This window comes from Desmodus rotundus, chromosome 8, assembly GCF_022682495.2.
Source record: "Desmodus rotundus isolate HL8 chromosome 8, HLdesRot8A.1, whole genome shotgun sequence".
Taxonomy (NCBI): domain Eukaryota; kingdom Metazoa; phylum Chordata; class Mammalia; order Chiroptera; family Phyllostomidae; genus Desmodus; species Desmodus rotundus.
In genome coordinates, this window is record NC_071394.1 from 100,081,259 (window position 1) to 100,099,293 (window position 18,035).

At 44.4% G+C, this 18,035-nt stretch overlaps 1 protein-coding gene across 1 annotated transcript in view; it reads right to left on the minus strand.

Moving 5' to 3' along the window:
• Positions 1-18,035, minus strand: part of CLSTN2 (calsyntenin 2) — a 582,773-nt gene that overhangs the window by 41,519 nt on the left and 523,219 nt on the right. The window lies entirely within an intron of this gene.

Sequence of the window (18,035 nt, forward strand, 5' to 3'; positions counted from 1 at the left end):
AGAAAGTGGAAGAGTAATGAATTAGGAGTTAAAGAGGAGTGAAAGATCATGAGAGTCAATGAACAGGAGAAGAGGAAGAGACATGAGATGCAGAACAACAGGAACCCTCCAATCCCTTTGTCTTTGTCTCTGTGGTAAGGCTTGCCTATGGAACTGTTGTAATCTCATGCTCTGTTAGACTCAAGCAAAATAAATTCTGAGAGAGATAGTCTTCCTACCTTGGAGTATCTGGGGAGGCAGAGAAGAACCGAAAATATGTCCCCCTGGTCTGGACTTGGTGCAGAACACTCTTACTCTTAATGTCCCCTCTTAACATTTTATTCCTGAGACTTGTGGTCTTAGGGCTGGTAACCAAAACTTAACCCTAATAGATGGGGAGGGACATTGGAGACTAGGAGGGAGTCACAATTCCTGACCTCAAGGGACTAAACTCCCACAGCATGATCCAAAATAGAAATCAAGACTGGGTGTCTTGGGAAGGGGGATAGAAAGCATAAAAGGAAGAATGGCTGAAGAATGATGCTCCCCTCCCTCCAATCCCCTAAGCGAGTGCCTTGGGAGTCATGTTAGACTCTCTCTCCTCCACACTCTCTCTCCCTGTAATCCCTCTGCATCCTGTGAAATTACCCTCTGAAATGTCTCTCATCTGTATCTTCTTGTCTCCATGGCCCCTGCCATCTGTGACAGCAGAGACAGATGAGTTCTGCATGAAGGTGACCCCAAGGTGAGGGCATCAAAGCCCTCCCTACATCCCACATTGGATTAAATGTGCTGTTTCTCATGAATAGATAACACCAACAGGGATGCTAAATGATCTTTTCCCTTTCATTTTGCAATAAGAATTTTTTCCTTAATGTTCTTTTTATATTGTCCTGTCTCATGTCTCAGAAAATTGCTCCTTTTGAAGCCCATTAGTCTGATAAAGCTGATGAATATTTTAGGGGCCCATGGAAGATAAGCAGAAGAGGCCCAGGCAGATGTCTCCAAAGTCCTGTGACAATCCACTGGTTTTACAGCTCAGTGCCTGTTTCACCTCACTGGAGGCCCTAACCCAATTTACACTCCCCTCCTGCTCAATGCCTGAGACCAGATACTGGGCTGGGAGCAGGGCGCACAGGCTGGGCCTGTGTGGCTGCAGTGGAGTGGATCCAGGGGGGTAGATGTGGCAAAAAGGAAGAGCTGGAGCCACAGTCTAGGGGTGATAGAAGGGGGAGGAACTAGGAAGAGTATATAAATGAGGAAGCATCCAACCCAAGGAGGCCCAATGCACCCTGGACATGAGGTTTGCAATCAATAGCCAGGCAGCATATTCCAGAACCTGGAATATGGTTCACATCCTGGGGATGTTCTATGAGGCATGAGGAACCCTCTGGTCAGGCTCAGAGTACAGAAGGACCCTGACCACACCCCATGCCCTCTGAAATGTAGGCAGAGCTTGAGAGTCAACCAGGCCGACCCAGTGTTCTCCCTCATCCTGGCCGCCATCACCACCCACACAGGACACATCCTCTGGAGCATGACTGCCTTGTTGGATCCACGTGCCAGCTGCCTCTGCCTCACTCTGAGTCTGCCGAAGCGGGTTGGAGGGCGATCCTTTGGCTTGCTTTCTTTCATAACACTTGTAACATTTTTGTAGAACAGTATAAAAAATTCCAAGGGAGAAGTAAAATAGTTCCATAACTCAACAGCAGCAGTGACTCTCAACATTACAGTCTTTCCTAGGCAGCCCCCCTCCCCAGCTTTTCTGAAGTGCGAGGAGCAGGCCCCATGGTGGCCTGCATAAAAATAGTGACCTTGTACACCCAGCTTCGTTGTTTTTTTAATTTCAAATTTCATTAGCATATCTAAGACTCCCAGCAGCCTCAGCGTACATGCCTATAATAACATTCCAACCTTGCTGGAAAATGGACCTTTTCTATTTATAGCATTCCTGTAAATATTCTGTGAAGCAACAGCTCGGAAAGGTCTGCTTGGATCACACTGTGTATACAATTTGAAAGTGTGCTGGTTTCACTTAATATCAGCATTAAAATGCCTTTACCAACTTCATTTTAGATGGCTGTAAAATATGGATATACTATAATATACTGAAATATTCCCCAATTATCAGGTATTCATATGTACCTGCAATTATAAATGATGCTGTAATGAATTTCTTTGTGCACAGATATTTGTCTGCATTTCTGATTAGATCCATGGGAAAGATTCCTGGAAGTGGAATTACTGGGTCAAAGGTGAGAGGTATTTTGAAGGCTCTTGACACATAATGTTTTGGTTTTCTTCTGCAAAGGGTTGTGCCAATTTAGACTCTTGCCCTGAGAGTTGGAGAGTGCTCATGCATTGTACCCTTACCACATTAAGCACTAAGAAAGGACAAATTCCTGTTTTGGAAGGGGATACACTCATCTCATTTTAGTGTGGGTCATTAAAGATGGCAAGATTTATAGTATCCAAGGTCAAGAGGGAAGGGCCTTCTGTGAATGGGGAGAAAGACTCAAGAGGTATGAATGATTAGAAACTTCCCCAGTTAGCTTCTAATTGGATATCCAACAGGCTTTTAGCTCAGACTAGGTTTATGCCTGCAGACTTCTCGCACCAAGTAATCTATGAAGGCAGCTAAAGGAAATGCCTAATTAGGGTTTCATAAATGTGGATATATGATCAAGGAGAAACACGCATTAACCCTCTGCTAGAACTGCAGGGACAAACTGTAGTTGAAAAATGAGCAAGCCAGGAGGAAGCAAAAATAAATGTGTTGATGCATAGCTCAACCAAGAAAGAAGGGAATTAGGCAAAGTGACCTTTCCTCGGGGGAAGAGAAACACTTTAATTCCCAATTGTTTAGGAATCACTGGAGAATGCAGGCACACCAAGCATGTCCAATGCCATCCCTGGTGTTCGAAGCCTCAGCTCCACCAAAGGCACCCTACTCTCTGAAAACCTGCAGGTGTGTTCCTGAGGTGGGTGCTGCAGCTGCTGCTCAGCTGGTGAGTGAATCACAGACCAGAGACCCAGGGACAGATGTTGAGGAATCATAACAGGGACAATGTCAAAGGCAGTCTGAGTTGGGAGTAGGCTGGTACTCCAGGGTGAGTGCAGGGCCAGGGAAGCCTTCCTCAAGAGGGGAGGAGCAGGCCAGACAGCTGAGGGATTGGCCCAAATGTCCTTTAAACGCCACAGTGGAAGTTCTGAGTTGGTTCTCCCAGTAAAGCAGGTACTTTTAAAAAAATTTTTTTATTGTTATTCAATTACAGTTGTCTGCATTTTCTCCCCATCCCTCCACCACCCGCCCCCAGCCAAAGCCACCTCCTTCCCCCACCTCCACCCTTCCCCTTGATTTTGTCCATGTGTCCTTTATAGTAACTCCCATAAACCCCTCTCCCCACTATCCCTTCCCCACTCCCCTCTGTCTATTGTTACATTGTTCTTAACAATGTCTCTGGTTATATTTTGTTTGCTTTTTTCTTTTGTTGATTATGTTCCAGTTAAAGGTGAGATCATATGGTATTTGTCCCTCACCACCTGGCTTATTTCACTTAGCATAATGCTCTCCAGTTCCATCCATGCTGTCACAAAGGGTATAAGCTCCTTCTTTCTCTCTGCTGCATAGCATTCCATTGTGTAAATGTACCATAGTTTTTTGATCCACTCATTTGCTGATGGGCACTTAGCAGGTACTTTTGAATGCAGCTACTCAAGGTGCCATGCACTTATCTACCAACTACCATGTACCAGGGGCTGCACAGGATGCAGTGCTTGTCAGATACGTGCTTTGCCTTCATGAGCTTCAATCTAATGGTACCAAGTATATACAAAAGACCCAGATGTAATGGGGACTGAGGAAAGAGTTACGGACTTGGTATAAAGCACTGTGAGATTCCAGGGAGGGGACAGATGACTTCTGGCTGGGAGAAGGCGGTATTTAGGGTGGATATGGAAGGACTATTAAGATTTCATTAGGAATAGACAGCAAGGAAAAACATCCGGGTAAATGGAGCAGAAACCTTTTATTCCTTTAATTATTCATCTCTCTTTTCTGTTGCCAAAGAAAGTACTACGTTTAGGGCATGTAGCGATTCACTCATCCGTTGGCTTCCGCAGACATTTACTGAATATATATCCTGCTTTGTGAATGAAAGAAAGCACTTACCTTTTTGGAACTTCCAGTCCAGTCATAGAACTGACAAAACCCTTTTTGTGATTCATGCACAGATTTTGCAAGATGCCAGGTTAAGCCGGTGGAGGCGGGGTGTCTGGTTGCACTGGGAGGAGGAAAGGGGCAAAGACGCAGAGCTTGGAGGGATGAGGCTGCAAGGATAGACTTAGAAGTGAGGCCCGAGGATGTGGACTATTTTTATTTTGTAGGCGACAGGAGGTCCGGGCATTTCTGGGAGGGAGGAGGAGGGTGGTAGTCATAACAACAATTAATCTGGGAACACATTTTTCTATTTTGAAGCAGCTTTTCAGATTCCTTATACTATTTAATCCTTGCTGCACAAGGGCCGGTTGTGTCTTAGGCCCCTTTAGAAAATAAAGGGGGAAAAAATGACATAGTTTCTAATCTCAATGAATTTATAGGAGTAAATGTAACACACACACACACACACACACACAGTGTGTCTTTCCAATTCACACACAACCAGTGGCTCAGCTTCTCACACTCCCTGCCAGATGAGGATCTTCAGCAGAGGCTGCTCCCTGGAGTGATGAACTTGTATGTCAGATTGTCCCTGAATGGCCCCACTTGATGTTCCACAGGCACTTTAAACTCATTCTGTCCAAAATTGAGCTGAACACCCTCCATGGTCCAGCCTCACCTGCTCCTTCTCTTGTATTCCCCCTCAGTAAATGCTTCCTCATCCGGTCAGTCACCCAAGCCAGAACACTGGGCATTGCTTTGGACTCCCCAACTCCTCTCCCTCTACTTAATTTACTGCCAAGTTCTGACGATGCTTCTCTCATCCATTCTCACCTCTCCACCCTCACTCCTACTCAGAACTTACAATTTGTACCAGAGAGGGGTGAGGTTGAGAAAGTGGGTCTGAGGCAGGCTTTTGCAAGGCAGAAAGCATTTGATCAGGGAGAGGGGACCACTTGTAGCAGGGGAATGATGAAAAAGCTTTGGTGTGGGTGTGGGTCAAACAGAGTGGGCAGCCTTCTCGCAATCGGCTGCCAAGGGGCAGAGGCTGGCCCGAGTGACATGGGCAGGGTGCAAAGGAGGGGCTAGAGGGGGCATGCAGGCCAGGCCTGCGGGTAACAGGCTGGATGCCACCCCTGCTTTAGCAATTTCTGGGGAATCGCGTTCTGGACTTTGGAAAACTAATTGAACCTTCTTAAATCTTGGCTCCTTTGCTTGTACAGGGAGGATATTAATCAGATCTATATCACAGGGTGATTGTGTCAGTCAAGCTAAAGTAAGTCAGGCACAATACTTCGCACACATTTTCGGCCTGAGCAGACCTGGAAACCCCTTTCCTTTTCCAAATACATTGAGATTCTGGATAAAATGTAACAACAATAAAAGAAAATAAAATAAAAATAAGAGACCTAGAAAGAGAACTCCTTAGAAGAACCCCCCCCCCAAAAAAATAAAACCTTATCTGAGAGTTGAAACAGTGGCCGCTTGATGGGGCTGGGCCCACCCTGTTCAGTCATACTTTCAAAGGCCATGAGAATGAGGAATGGAGACTCAGGTCCTCCATGCAAGGAAAGCCTGAGTGGAATGTATGTTTCCATAAAGCCCCCAGCTGCAAAGGGACTGTCTGAAGCCCCGTCCTGGGACAACCACTGCCATCAACCTAGGAATGCTGGAAGTAAGCCTTCCCAGCAGCCTGGAACCTGTGCATTGTGTCCACAGGTACCAGCCCACGTGGTGCGGAAATCCAGAACACAGAAATAACTTAAAAATGTGTCCGTAGGTCTCTATGGACCCTGGCAAAAACATACTCAAAACCTGTCCTCAGACATGTCCTCACAACCCAGGGCCTGAGCGGGACAATTCCTGTCGGAGATAAGCTTAGAGTAAAAACTTACAAAACAGAGAAGAAACGACTCTTTGCATGTGTGGGAATACACAGACAAAACAAATAAGCACATTCAAATGCCAGGAACCAGAGAAAACGGAGCAATTCAAAAGGGAGAGGGGAAGGAGGGTTTGAAAACAAACCAAATAAAAATTCCAGAAATAAAAGACAGCTGTTGAAACAGAAGTAGACTGTTAAATTAAACACAGACTGAAAACAGAATTAGGGCATTGAAAGGTAGATGAAATTATAGCACAATGATCAATTTGATAAAGCAGTTAAGAGACTGATTCTATGGCTCACAGAAGGACACAGTCCAGCAAACCTCCTGTCAGATGTGTGTGGGGGAGGTGAGCTGGCCAGCGTGGTGGGCTGGGCTCGCAAGGGCATTGTGTGCCCGCTAACGAGTGTGTGACTTCATCTTAGTGCCTTGCGTTCTAGAAAGCCATTCTTTACTTCAACAGCATTATCACGTGTGAAATTCAGATGACAGTGGACACACAGAGCTATGTAAGCCCCTGTCCCACAGGACACATTTGAAGGGTAGGCTGAAACTGAGCTTTGTTTCTGGAAATGGAGAGCTATTGAACCAGGAGGATTGAAACCATGCAAACTGGGTTCTCACAGCAGACTTCCAAGGCTGTTTGGCCTCAGACCACTGTTTTGGAACATTAGAAAGAGGTGGTTTTGATGAGTGCCAAGATCAACTTCATGCCAAAGCAAAGATGCCACTCTTATTTGCAAATCTATTTAAGATCTTCCCAGGAGGTCGCCTGCACTTCTGAATGGGCAGGGAGAAGTGCAGTGTGTTTTCAGTGGAGGGTGATGATGACAGCTCAGAAAGCACCCTCTGGGCCTTCTGTCAAAAAGCAATTGCTGACTCTGGGTGGTGGAGCACAGACATGAAAGGTAGCCAGTGTCAAAGAGACTACCCCATTTGCAATTTGGTTGAGTAATATTTAGGCAAAGCCCCAAAACAATCCTGGAAAGCTGCCCTTGAAATTTGTGCAATTTGTGCAAGAATTACTAGCACTCAGGATTTAAATTTATCCATGCGGAGAGAAAGCACATCTGTGTTATATGCCCCAAGGAGATGCCTGGTACCCCAGCACAATGCTATGATTTTTGCCTGTATGATTAGCTTACTGGACCAGCTGGTTTATTCTTTCCTGCCACTATCTTTAAACAATGCCAACTGGCTCTTCCTTCTCTACCCTTGGATGACAGCCTGGGAAGATTCCTCAACTTCCAGATCTTACTGATGGACCGATCTTCATATATTAAAAAATGCACTTCAATTAGTCTCTTATTCAAGTCAAAGCTTCTCTTGCTCAGCCTGTGGCTTATATGAATATTCTGCAAAGCCCCATGGAGGTAGACGGATGCAGTTGACATAGGAGTCAGAAGTAAGGGCAGAAAGTTTGTTCTCAATGAAGTGAAGATTGTGCTTTGTCTCCCTCAGAAGTGAGGCAGAGAGACAGGACCAGCCAGGGGAGATGAGGTTCCCTCACTAGCTGTCACTTGGGAGAGTGTTCTCTTCAGACCCTTTCAGGTTTCTTTCCCAACTGGAGTTTTGTCAAACATTTCCTGCAAGATGTTGCATGGACAAAGGTGTCCAGGGTCAAAATGTTTTGGAAAAGCTCATTTAACAGAGCTAAACAGGTTTCTATTAGCTAGACTCCTTGGAGCAGTTATTTTCAAAGTGTGGTTTCTGAACCAGGAATATCAGCATCACCTAGTATTATAGACTGACCCCCGCAGACCTGTATATTGAAGCCCTAACCCCTAATGTGATAGTATTTGGAGACAAGGCCTTTGGGATATAATTAGGTTTAGGTAAATTCATGAGGGTGGGGCCCGTGATGGGATTAGTGCCCTTAGATGAAGAGGAAGACAGACCAGAGTTCCTTCTCTCTCCCTCTCTCTCTCCCCCATGTGAGAAGTCAGCCCTCTGTCAGCCAGGAAGAGGGCTCTCACCAAAAATTGAGTCAGCTAGCACTTTGACCTTGGACTACCCAGACTCCAGAACTGTGAGAAAATAAATGTCTGTTGTATTAACTACCCAGTTTACAATACTTTGTTATAGCAGCCTGAGCTAAGACACCTAGGAACTTGTTAGAAATGTAATCTCAGGTTCCACCCCAAACTCTCTGGCTCAGAAACTTTGGGGATGGGGCCAGCAGTCTCCCTTCCAACAGAACTTCCAGGTGCTTCTGAAAGGCTAAGCTTGAGAACCTCTACCTCTTGAGAAAGGGCTGAGGTGGTTAAAGTCCTGTGGGTGCTACCCATCCTGAAAAAGACTGTAAGAGTCTCAAGGTGCAGTGCAAAGGATATGAAAGGTACTCAGTAATGAGCTTTTATAGAGTGATTGCTCACTGAATGAATGAATAGATCAATGATTACAGTAATAGCCATCAACACTGGAAATGGTTCCTCTAGAAAAGGGGAATATGAGGGTCCAGCTCAAAAAACTGGAGCATGGCCCTGTGGAATAAGGGCACATCTGTGTCAGATACTCAGAGTTCTGGCAACCTCACGAGGCTGGCAGTCCAAGAGGAGGAGTTGAGAAGGCCCAACAGACATGGAGATTTCTGGATGAGGCATGAGAACCTTGAGGGGGAAAAGTAAGGAGGGTGAAGATCATCAAATATGGTGAGTCCTGATAAGACCCTGGCTTGGAAAGAGCGGATGCATGTTGCTCAGGCCTCCTCACTGACCTCTGGCTTCAATGCCTATCCTGGGGATATTGGCATCTCCTCGCATTCCCACCAAGTGGCAGTGGCTTTGAAGTGAATCAGCTCAGGAGACATTTCAGCTTACTGTCTTAGCTGGACTAGTACCTGGGGCAAGTTTCTTAAACTGGCTGAAGGCCAGTTTCTTCATCTGTGAAATGGTTAGAATGCCTGTGTTGCAGGAAGATTTATTTATGCAATGAATATTTACTAGTAGCAATTATAGGTCAGGAGCTACTGTAGGTGTTGAGTATATAAAGTGAGCAAAAATAGATGCAGTTCCTTCCCTGAGGGAATAGACAGAAAATAAAAAACTCACATAAGTGAATGCAACATTATAGGTATGTATGAGCCTATAATTGGGAGATTTGACCTACTTCTGGAGATCAGGAAGTGATGGTGAAGGAAAGGAGGCAGGTGAATGGGCCAACGGGGGTAAGAACATTCCAGGCAGAGGAACCTGCAGGCAATGGCTCTGTGGCTGGGACACAGAGGCTCAGGGAGAGCTTGTGATATGGTGGCCAGAGGATCGGGCAGAGCAGGTGCCAGGGAAGCATCAGCCTCTGCCCTTTTCCCAGGCCCACTGCTGCCAGCATGCTCTCAGGTGCACCCCAAACTTCCTGCCCCCAGATTAGTCTTCCTGTCTACTCAGGCTCTGTGCTGCCCCAAATCTGTGGGGATCTCCATTCCCTACAGACAAAGTGCTCACCCACCAGCTGGACCCTAGAGAGGGGCTATACTTCAACACTGAGGCTCTGGAACCAGGCCTCCTGGGTTCTAATTCTGATCTGACCACTCCCTAGTTGTGTGATCTCAGGCAAATCACATCCCCTTTCTGTGCCTCAGTTTCCTCCTCTACAAAATAGATATAACAGTAACCACCTCATGGGTTGTGAGGATAAATAAGTTAGTATGTGTACAACATTTAGAATAGTGCCTGAAATAGTGAGTGCTCAAAAAATGTAGGTATTACTAAATGGTATTGTGTCTGTCCCTTATTACCTCCAGTTACTTACATTATTCTTGCCATGAGCTTTCTGCCCTCTGCCCATTCAGTCCAAGAAATGCCCAGTCAGCTTGTGTTGTGTCTCTCCCCACCAAGTCACCCGTGCTACTTCTACTGCACCAGCCTACACCATCTGCTGCCTACCCCACCCTCCTAAGTCCCTCACAACACTCAAGGCACAAATGTAATTTCACATTTTCTAGTGGCCACATTAAAAAACTAAAAAAAAGGTGAAATTAACTTTAATAATATACTTTATTTAATCCAATATATCTATTTATAATTTCAACACATAGAGACAACCTCAGAGATATTGTGGGTTTGGTTGCAGACCATTGCAATAAAGTGAATATTGCAATAAAGAAAGTCACATGAATATTTTGGTTTCTCAGGACACATAAAAACTAAGTTTTCATTATACTATAGCCTTAAGTGTACGATAACATTATGTCTAAAAATGTACATACTTTATTAAAAATACTTTATTCCTAAAATTGCTAACTATCATCTGAGCCTTCAGGTAGTTGTAATATTTTTTGCTGGTGAAGGGTCTTACCTTAATGTTGCTGACTGATCAGGGCAGTGGTTGTAGAATGGTGTGGCTGTGGCAACTTCTTAAAATAAGATGACAGTGAAGATTGCTGCATTGATTGACTCTTCCTTTTGTAAACGATTTCTCTGTAGTATGTGATGCTGTTTGATAGCTTTTTATCCACAGTAGAGCTTCTTTCAAAATTGGAGTCAATTTTCCTCTCAAACCCTACTGTTGCTTTATCAACTAAGTTTATGTAATATTCTAAATCCTTTGTTGTTATTTCAACAGTCTTCACAGCATTTTTGTCAGGAGTAGATCCTGTTTCAGAAAACTACTTTCTTTGTTCATCTGTAAGAAGCAACTCCTCATCCATTAAAATTTTATCATGAGATTGCAGAAATTCAGTCCCATCTTCAGGCTCCACTCCTATTTCTCCAACATCTGCAGTTACTTCCTCCACTGAAGTCATGAACCCCTCAAAGTCATCTGTAGTGGTTGGAATCAACGTCTTCCAAAATCCTGTTAATGTTGATATTTTGACCGATTCCCATGAATCATGAATGTTCTTAATGGCATCTAGAATGGTGAATCCTTTCCAAAAGGATTTCAATGTACTTTGCCCAGACCTATCAAAGGAATCACTATCTATGGCAGCTATAGCCTTCAAAATGTATTTCTTACATAACACAACTTGAAAGTAAAAAATTATTCCTTGATCCAAGGGCTGTAGGATAGATGTTATGTTATCAGATATGAAAACAATCGCATGTACATCTTCATCAGAGCTCTTGGGTGACTAGATGCCTTGTCAATGAGCAGTAACATGTTGAAAGGAATCCTTTTTTCTGAGCAGTGGGCTGAAAATATCAAATATTCAGCAAACCATGTTGTAAATAGAGGTGCTGCCCTCCAGACGTTGTTGTTGCATTTATAGAACACAGGCAGAGTAAATTTAGCATAATTCTCTTTTTAAGGATTTTCAGAGTGATAAATGAGCATTGGCTTCTACTGAGTCACCAGTTTCATTAGCCTCTCACAAGAGAGTCAACCTGTCCTTTGAAGCTTTGAAGCTAGGCATTGACTTCTCCTCTCCAGGTATGAAATTCCTAGATACCATCTCCTTCCAGTATAAGGATGTCTCATCCACATTGAAAATCTATTGCTTAGTGTAGCTACTTTCATTAATTATCTTGGCTGGATCTTCTGGATAATTTGCTGCAGCTTCTACACCAGCACTTGCCACTTCACCTTGCTCTTTGATGTTACTGAGATGGCTTCTTTCCTTAAACCTCATGAACCAATCTCTGCTACCTTCAAACTTTTCTTCCGCAAATTCCTCACCTTCCTCACCTCTTTCAGTCTTTGTAGAATTGAAGAGAGTGTGGCTTAAAGGAATGTCGTGGCTGGTTTGATCTTCTTTCCAGACCACTAAAACTTTTCTCTGTATCAGCAATAAGGCAGTTACACTTACTTATCATTAGCATGTTCCCCAGAGTAGCACTTTTAATTTCCTTTGATAACTTTTCCTTTGCATTCACAACTTGGCTAACTGGTACAAGAGGCCTAGCTTTTGGTCTATCTTGGCTTTTGACATGCTTTTCTCACTAAGCTTAATCATTTGTAGCTTTCGATTTAAGTGAGAGACATCCGACTCTTTCTTTCACTTGAACACTTAGAGGCCATTGTAAGGGTATTAATTGGCCTAGTTTAAATACTTTGTGTTTCAGAAAATAGGGAGGCCCAAGAAGAGGGAGAGAGATGGGGGAACAGATGGTCAGTGAAGCAGTCAGAACACATACAACATCTATCGATTAACTTTGCCATCTTATATGAGCATGGTTTGTGCCCCCCAAAACAATTGTAATAGTAACATCAAAGCTCAGTGATCACAGATTATCACAAAAATATAATAATAATAAAAAGTTTGAAATATTGTGAGGATTACCAAGATGTGACACAGAGACATGAACTGAGTGAATATGGTTGGAGAAATGGATAGAATTGCTTGATGCAGCGTTGCCACAAATCTTCAGTTTGTAAAACTGAAGTGCAATAAATAGAAGCACAATAAAATCAAGTACCCCTGTAATCAATATTAACAATCATTAACATTTTACAGTTTGCTTTTCTTACTAAGTTCTTGCAATCCATTGTGTATGGTACACTCACAGAGCGTCTCAGTTCAGACTCGCCACGTTGCAACTGCTTGACAGACATGCACAGCTAGTGGCTATCCCGTTGGTCAGGGCAGTCCTTGACTCTGGGATCCATGAGGGCACGGTATGCAGTAGGTTCTCGATGAATGCTGATTGCGTTAATGAACAGCAGCCATGCTCTGCAAAGCCCCCATCTGCTCACTTCTGAAGCCACTTTCTCTGCTACTGGGCACACAGCTTTTTGGCCACAATGGGGATCAAATCCTGGGGTATCAGTTGCCAAATGACCTCTCTGAAGAGAAGGTGAAGGGAGTGGTTAAAGAACCCAGAGGCCCAGGCAGCAGCATAAGGAGGGACGTGTGAAGAAAGAGAGGTGGGGTGGTGAAGATTTATGTTGGTCAAGGAGGACTGCCCTGTCCTAGGGGGCTCTCAGCCTCCATGGCTTTAGGCAAAGAGAGGGAGAACTGAGCAGAAGGACGGAGACATCTCCCAACAGAGTTCCCTCAGTTCCTTAGGGACTTGACAGGGGAAGCAAGGATTGGCAGGAGGAATGAAAGGAGGGATTACTTTGGTGCAAAAATGTTTCTTTCCATGCTTGATCTCTCTTCTCGTTCCCTATTATTAGGAAGATAAATAGCAATGAGCAGTCACATGTTGCCCTCTTCACCCTCAGGGAGGCTGATATCTGTGGGCAGCTTTGGAAGAGTAGGTGGGAGGGTCCCCTGGAGCCTTCACCAGCCTGCTGGGCCTAGGGAGTAGCAGGGACTTGCTCCACGTGAAACAGCTTGTTAGTGGCAGGGCTGGGGCCCAGAACTCCTGTTTCCTGTCTTTAGGCCTGTGCTTTTGGAAGTTATCTCTTGTCAAAGATGACAATAAATCATAGGCTCTTTGAAGAGGACCCAAGAATATTAAACAAATAACTTACTGACATATAGTTAACTATTCAGTAATGTATTTGAAGAAAATTAATTTTTCATTCTGCCACTCAGAATATTGAAGCTAGCTCTCCATAAATACACAGTTTGACTTCTCCTTGCAAGTTAAAAAAAAATAAAAAGGAATGTCAGTGGATATCTTTAGAGAAACATAATTATAATTTAGTTGACATATCTCCTATCTTGGTGCTGGTGAATAAACCTCTCTTGAATAATTCAAATAATATATTCTGAAATTCTGCCCCTTTGGAAAATTGAGCTGATTTTGAATGGAATTGGTTAAGTGTTTTCATCTGCAAAGACACAGCATGTGCCAGCCAGCAGGTACCTCCTGCATTTCAGGTCTCACTAGAACGTCCTTCCTCAGGTATTGGCTCCTTAAACTCACCACGGCGTGGCTAAGTGGCCTTGTCTTCAGCCACACATCTGCCAGGTGTGTGTCTGTCGGCTCCCCGGAGGAGCAGCTGAGACCAGTGCGCATTTCCACTGGAGCTGTTGGAGCTCCAGCACAGACCGTCCGACACACGGCTTCCCACACGGATCTTCTCTGGTTGAATTTGGAGGGCTGGATTATAATGAAAGGCTGTCAGCAGGCCAGGGCCGCGAACACCACATCACTGCTCCAGAAAAGATCCATTGCAGCTTCATGTGGATCCCCTGTCCCCCTTGCAGAGCGATTTCTGTGGAGAAGCTGATGATCTGCATTTCACAGGGGCCTCTAGGGAAGGCCTGTGAACATGTTGCTTCTGCTTGGAATTCTACAACAGAGAAATTGGGTACTCTCTCTGAATGACAAGTCAATCCATTAAGTTTAGGAGCATCTGTAGAAATCTTTAAGGAACAGCTGAAGTTTTAAATCCATTAGAACATCCAAGATCTTAAGACCAGACTATTGTGGATATTTGCCAAGTAGAATTCTCACACCTGGGTTTTGGTCTCATACAAAGCTTTGGGAAGAGTTTAAAATCCAGCAAATGCCCCTTGCCTTCCCCCCAGCACCAACCTTTCCTTGCTTTCGAGAGAAAGTCGGGGTAGTCCGACCAGCTCTATGCCCAGATTAATCACTCAGCGTGGATTTCCTGAGTGCTGATTAGGTACGAGCATGTGCTAGTTCAAAGTTCAACCTGACCATAGCTGTCTGAAAATATAAATTGCCGTCCACATTCACTGATGTAAGTGGGGCTCATTCATCCTGGCTTCCATCCAAGCTGCACTATTCAGGGACCAGATTTCACAAAGCCTTCAAGCAATGCTGAGAATGCCTAAGTCCATGACTCTGTGTTGGTCTCTGTATTAGTTTGCTGGGGCAGCTACAACAAAGCACCAACCACTGGGCAGCTTAAAGCAACAGAGACTTATTGGTCTGAGTTCTGCAGGCTAGGAGTCTGAAATCAAGGTTTGGCCAGGTGGCCCTTCTGAGCAAACTCTGTCCCATGCACCTCTCCTAGCCTCTGGTAGCCACAGGCATTCCTCGACTTGCAGATGCATCACTCCTGTCCTCCGTCTTCACATGGCCTTTGCCCTGTGTGTCTGTGTCTTCACATGGCTGTCTTCTTATAAGGATTCCATTTGAAACAACCCTATCTGCAAATAAGGTCACATTCTGAGGTATTGGAATTTAAGACTTTAACATCTTGTTTGGAGGGACGAAATTCCACCCATAACAGCCTTCTTTGGTTCTCGCCATGTTCCTGAGGTGCCCAAAGGCTGTGCACAGCATCCGGTCCTCTCACTCACTATGACAGGAAAAGCAAAGAGGCTACACAGCCGGTCTCCATCTTCTGTTTTTGTATAAGGAGAGAAAATTCTTTGAATCCCACATGATATGAGTAACCTCTGACATGTTTAAAAGGAGAATCTCTTGTTAATAAATAAAAAGAAAAGGATCCCATTAAAGGGTCTGTAAACCATATTTGTTCATCCATTCATTCATTCATTCACTTACTTATTCATTCAATAAATATGCACGGAGCCTGCCATGCACCAGGCACCCTGCTCTCTGAGGAAGAGGCTGAGGTCCTGCTGGGGGAACCTGAAGTCTCAGCTCTGCTGAGCCAGGCCTCCCTCTCTGGTGATCTGGCAGAAGCAGGGGAGATGTCAGAATTAAGACCATTTCATGGGATGTTTATTCTTATGCTTGAATGTGAACTAATACATATGTACACTATTCTCTGGGCTGGGCAGGTTGTTGAAAGCTCCAGGAGACCCTCCCACTTACCCTTCTATACATGTATGTGTCTCTATCCCTGGGTTCTGACCCCCCCCAAACCCCTGTAAATCAAGGTACTAAGAGAATCTTTTGTTCTAACAGTCTTTGACCCCTATTCCTGACACAGCTCCTGAGACCTTTGCATTTCCTGAGTGATTGGAGCATGTGACACCTAAACGCCTTGGATTTTCCTGGGTGAAAGAAATGTTTTTGTTCTGATAAGGTGGCTCTTGATGGGCTCCTGGAAGACTCCTGGATCAGGGCTGGCCACCAGAAAGGGCAAGCCATGATTAGAAGCTTGGAACTTTCAGCTCCACCCCCATTCTCTGGTGATGGAGAAGGGGTGGAAATGGAATCAACCATCCAGCATGCCTACATGATGAGACTTCCATTAAAATCCCAATAGTAGGAGGTCTGAGGAACTTCCAGGTGTGTGAACACATCCATGCACCAGGAGGGCAGTTCACCCAACTCCAGTTCACCCCTGTCTCCCACGGGGACAGAAGCTCCTGCTCTCGGGATCCTGCAGACCTGGCCCTATCTCCTCATTGGGCTGTCCATCTGTGTCCATGAGTAAACTGGTAAACAAAGGGTTTCCCTGAGTTCTGTGAGCTGCTCTAGCAAATGACAGAATCTAAGGAATATGACTGTGGGAGCCTCTGATTTGTAGCCAAGTCAGACAAAAGTTGTGGGTAACCTGAGGGTCTACTATAGTTGACCCTTGAACAATATGGGTTTAAATTGTGTAAGTCCACTTATATGCAATTTTTTTTGATAAATATATTTAAAAAATTTTTGGAGATTGCTTTACTACCATGAAGCAATCATATCAATTATAACAGACTACAATAAAGCAATCGCATTGCTGCTTCTTTGTTGTCAATGCTTGAATCATTATACCTGTATAATACACATTTTTTCACATTATCTTTTTCACTTTTGATGTCTAGTGTTAGTAATATATATAACATCCACAGTGTTTTGTCTCGCATAACACAAACTTGATTAGAAACTGAGAGACAGGTCATTTTTTTTGAGACAGGTCATTTTGTAAAAGAGACAACATAAACTTATGGTATTGATACATACAGTACAGTACTGTGAATGTATTTTCTTTTCCTTATGATTTTCTTGATAACATTTTCTTTCCTCTAGCTTATTTTATTGTTAGAATACAGTATATAATACATATACCAATTATGTGTTAATTGTTTATGTTATCAGTAAGGCTTAGGTCAACAGTAGGCTATTAGTAGTTAAGTTTTTTGGGAGTCAAAAATTATATGTGGATTTTCTGCTGTGTGGAGGGTTGGTGCCCTTAACCCTCTGCATTATTCAAGGGTCAGCTGTACTTGCCACTGGCATCTGAAGTGTGGAGCGGTCTTGTGGGACTGAGCCCTTAACCTCTGCAGTCTGTGCTAATTCCACTTAGTGCCAGAGTTGAAATAAATTGTAGGACACCCACCTGGTGTGGCAGAGAAGTGCCTGGTGTGGGGAAATAACCCATACATCTGGTGTCAGGAAAGTTGTGAGTGTGGTAGGGTGTGAGAGTAAAGGAGAAACATACAGGAGAGTTTTTCCGACATATACTGGGGTTCTAAGGGAGCTACGGGTTTATCTGGTAAGGGGAGGGTGGCCCTAAGGAGAGGGAGAGAAGGACCAGGACAGGCACATGCTCCCAGGTGGCTGTGGCTGGCAGGCTGCAGACTGCCTTGCCTCTCCTGTGGCTCTCCCTGGGGGATCCCAGATGAAGCAGACCCTCCCTCTATGCCAGGCATGCACACCATGGGTCCTCGGTGGCTGTGTGAGGGGGAAATTCTCCTTACAAACCAGCTAATACAGCCAAGCCATGAAAAGTTCTTTTTCTCCTCTGTCTCAAACTCTTGAATAAATATTTTTTTCTTTTTTTAGAAACTTTTTTAAACAAGTTGCATTTCTCACAAAATCCTGGGAGACAGACATATTTAAGTCACCCCCAACATGTAGGAAAAATAATAACTCACCCCAAAGATGTCCACCCCCTGACCCCTGAAACCTGTGACTATGTCATTTTATGTGGCAAAGGGATTTTTCAGAATTGATTAAGTGAAGGATTTTTGAGATTGGACATTGTCTTGAGCGATTCAGGCGGGCTCAATGTAATCACAAGGGTCTTCATAAGTGAAAGAGAGAGGCAGGGAGTCAGAGAAGGGGATGTGATGACGAAGCAGGGGTTGGAGTGATGTGGCTGCTGACTCTACAGACAGGGAAGGGCCATGGGAAAGGGCCTGGGCTGTGGTGACTTGTAAGAGCTGGAAAGGGCAAGGAAACCGATTCTCCCACAGGAACTTTTGGAGGAGCACAGCCCCTCTGACACCTGGATTTAGTCCTGAGACAACTGCTTCAGACTACCCACCTCCAAACTGTAAGACATTACATAGTCTTTGCTCCTCCAAACAC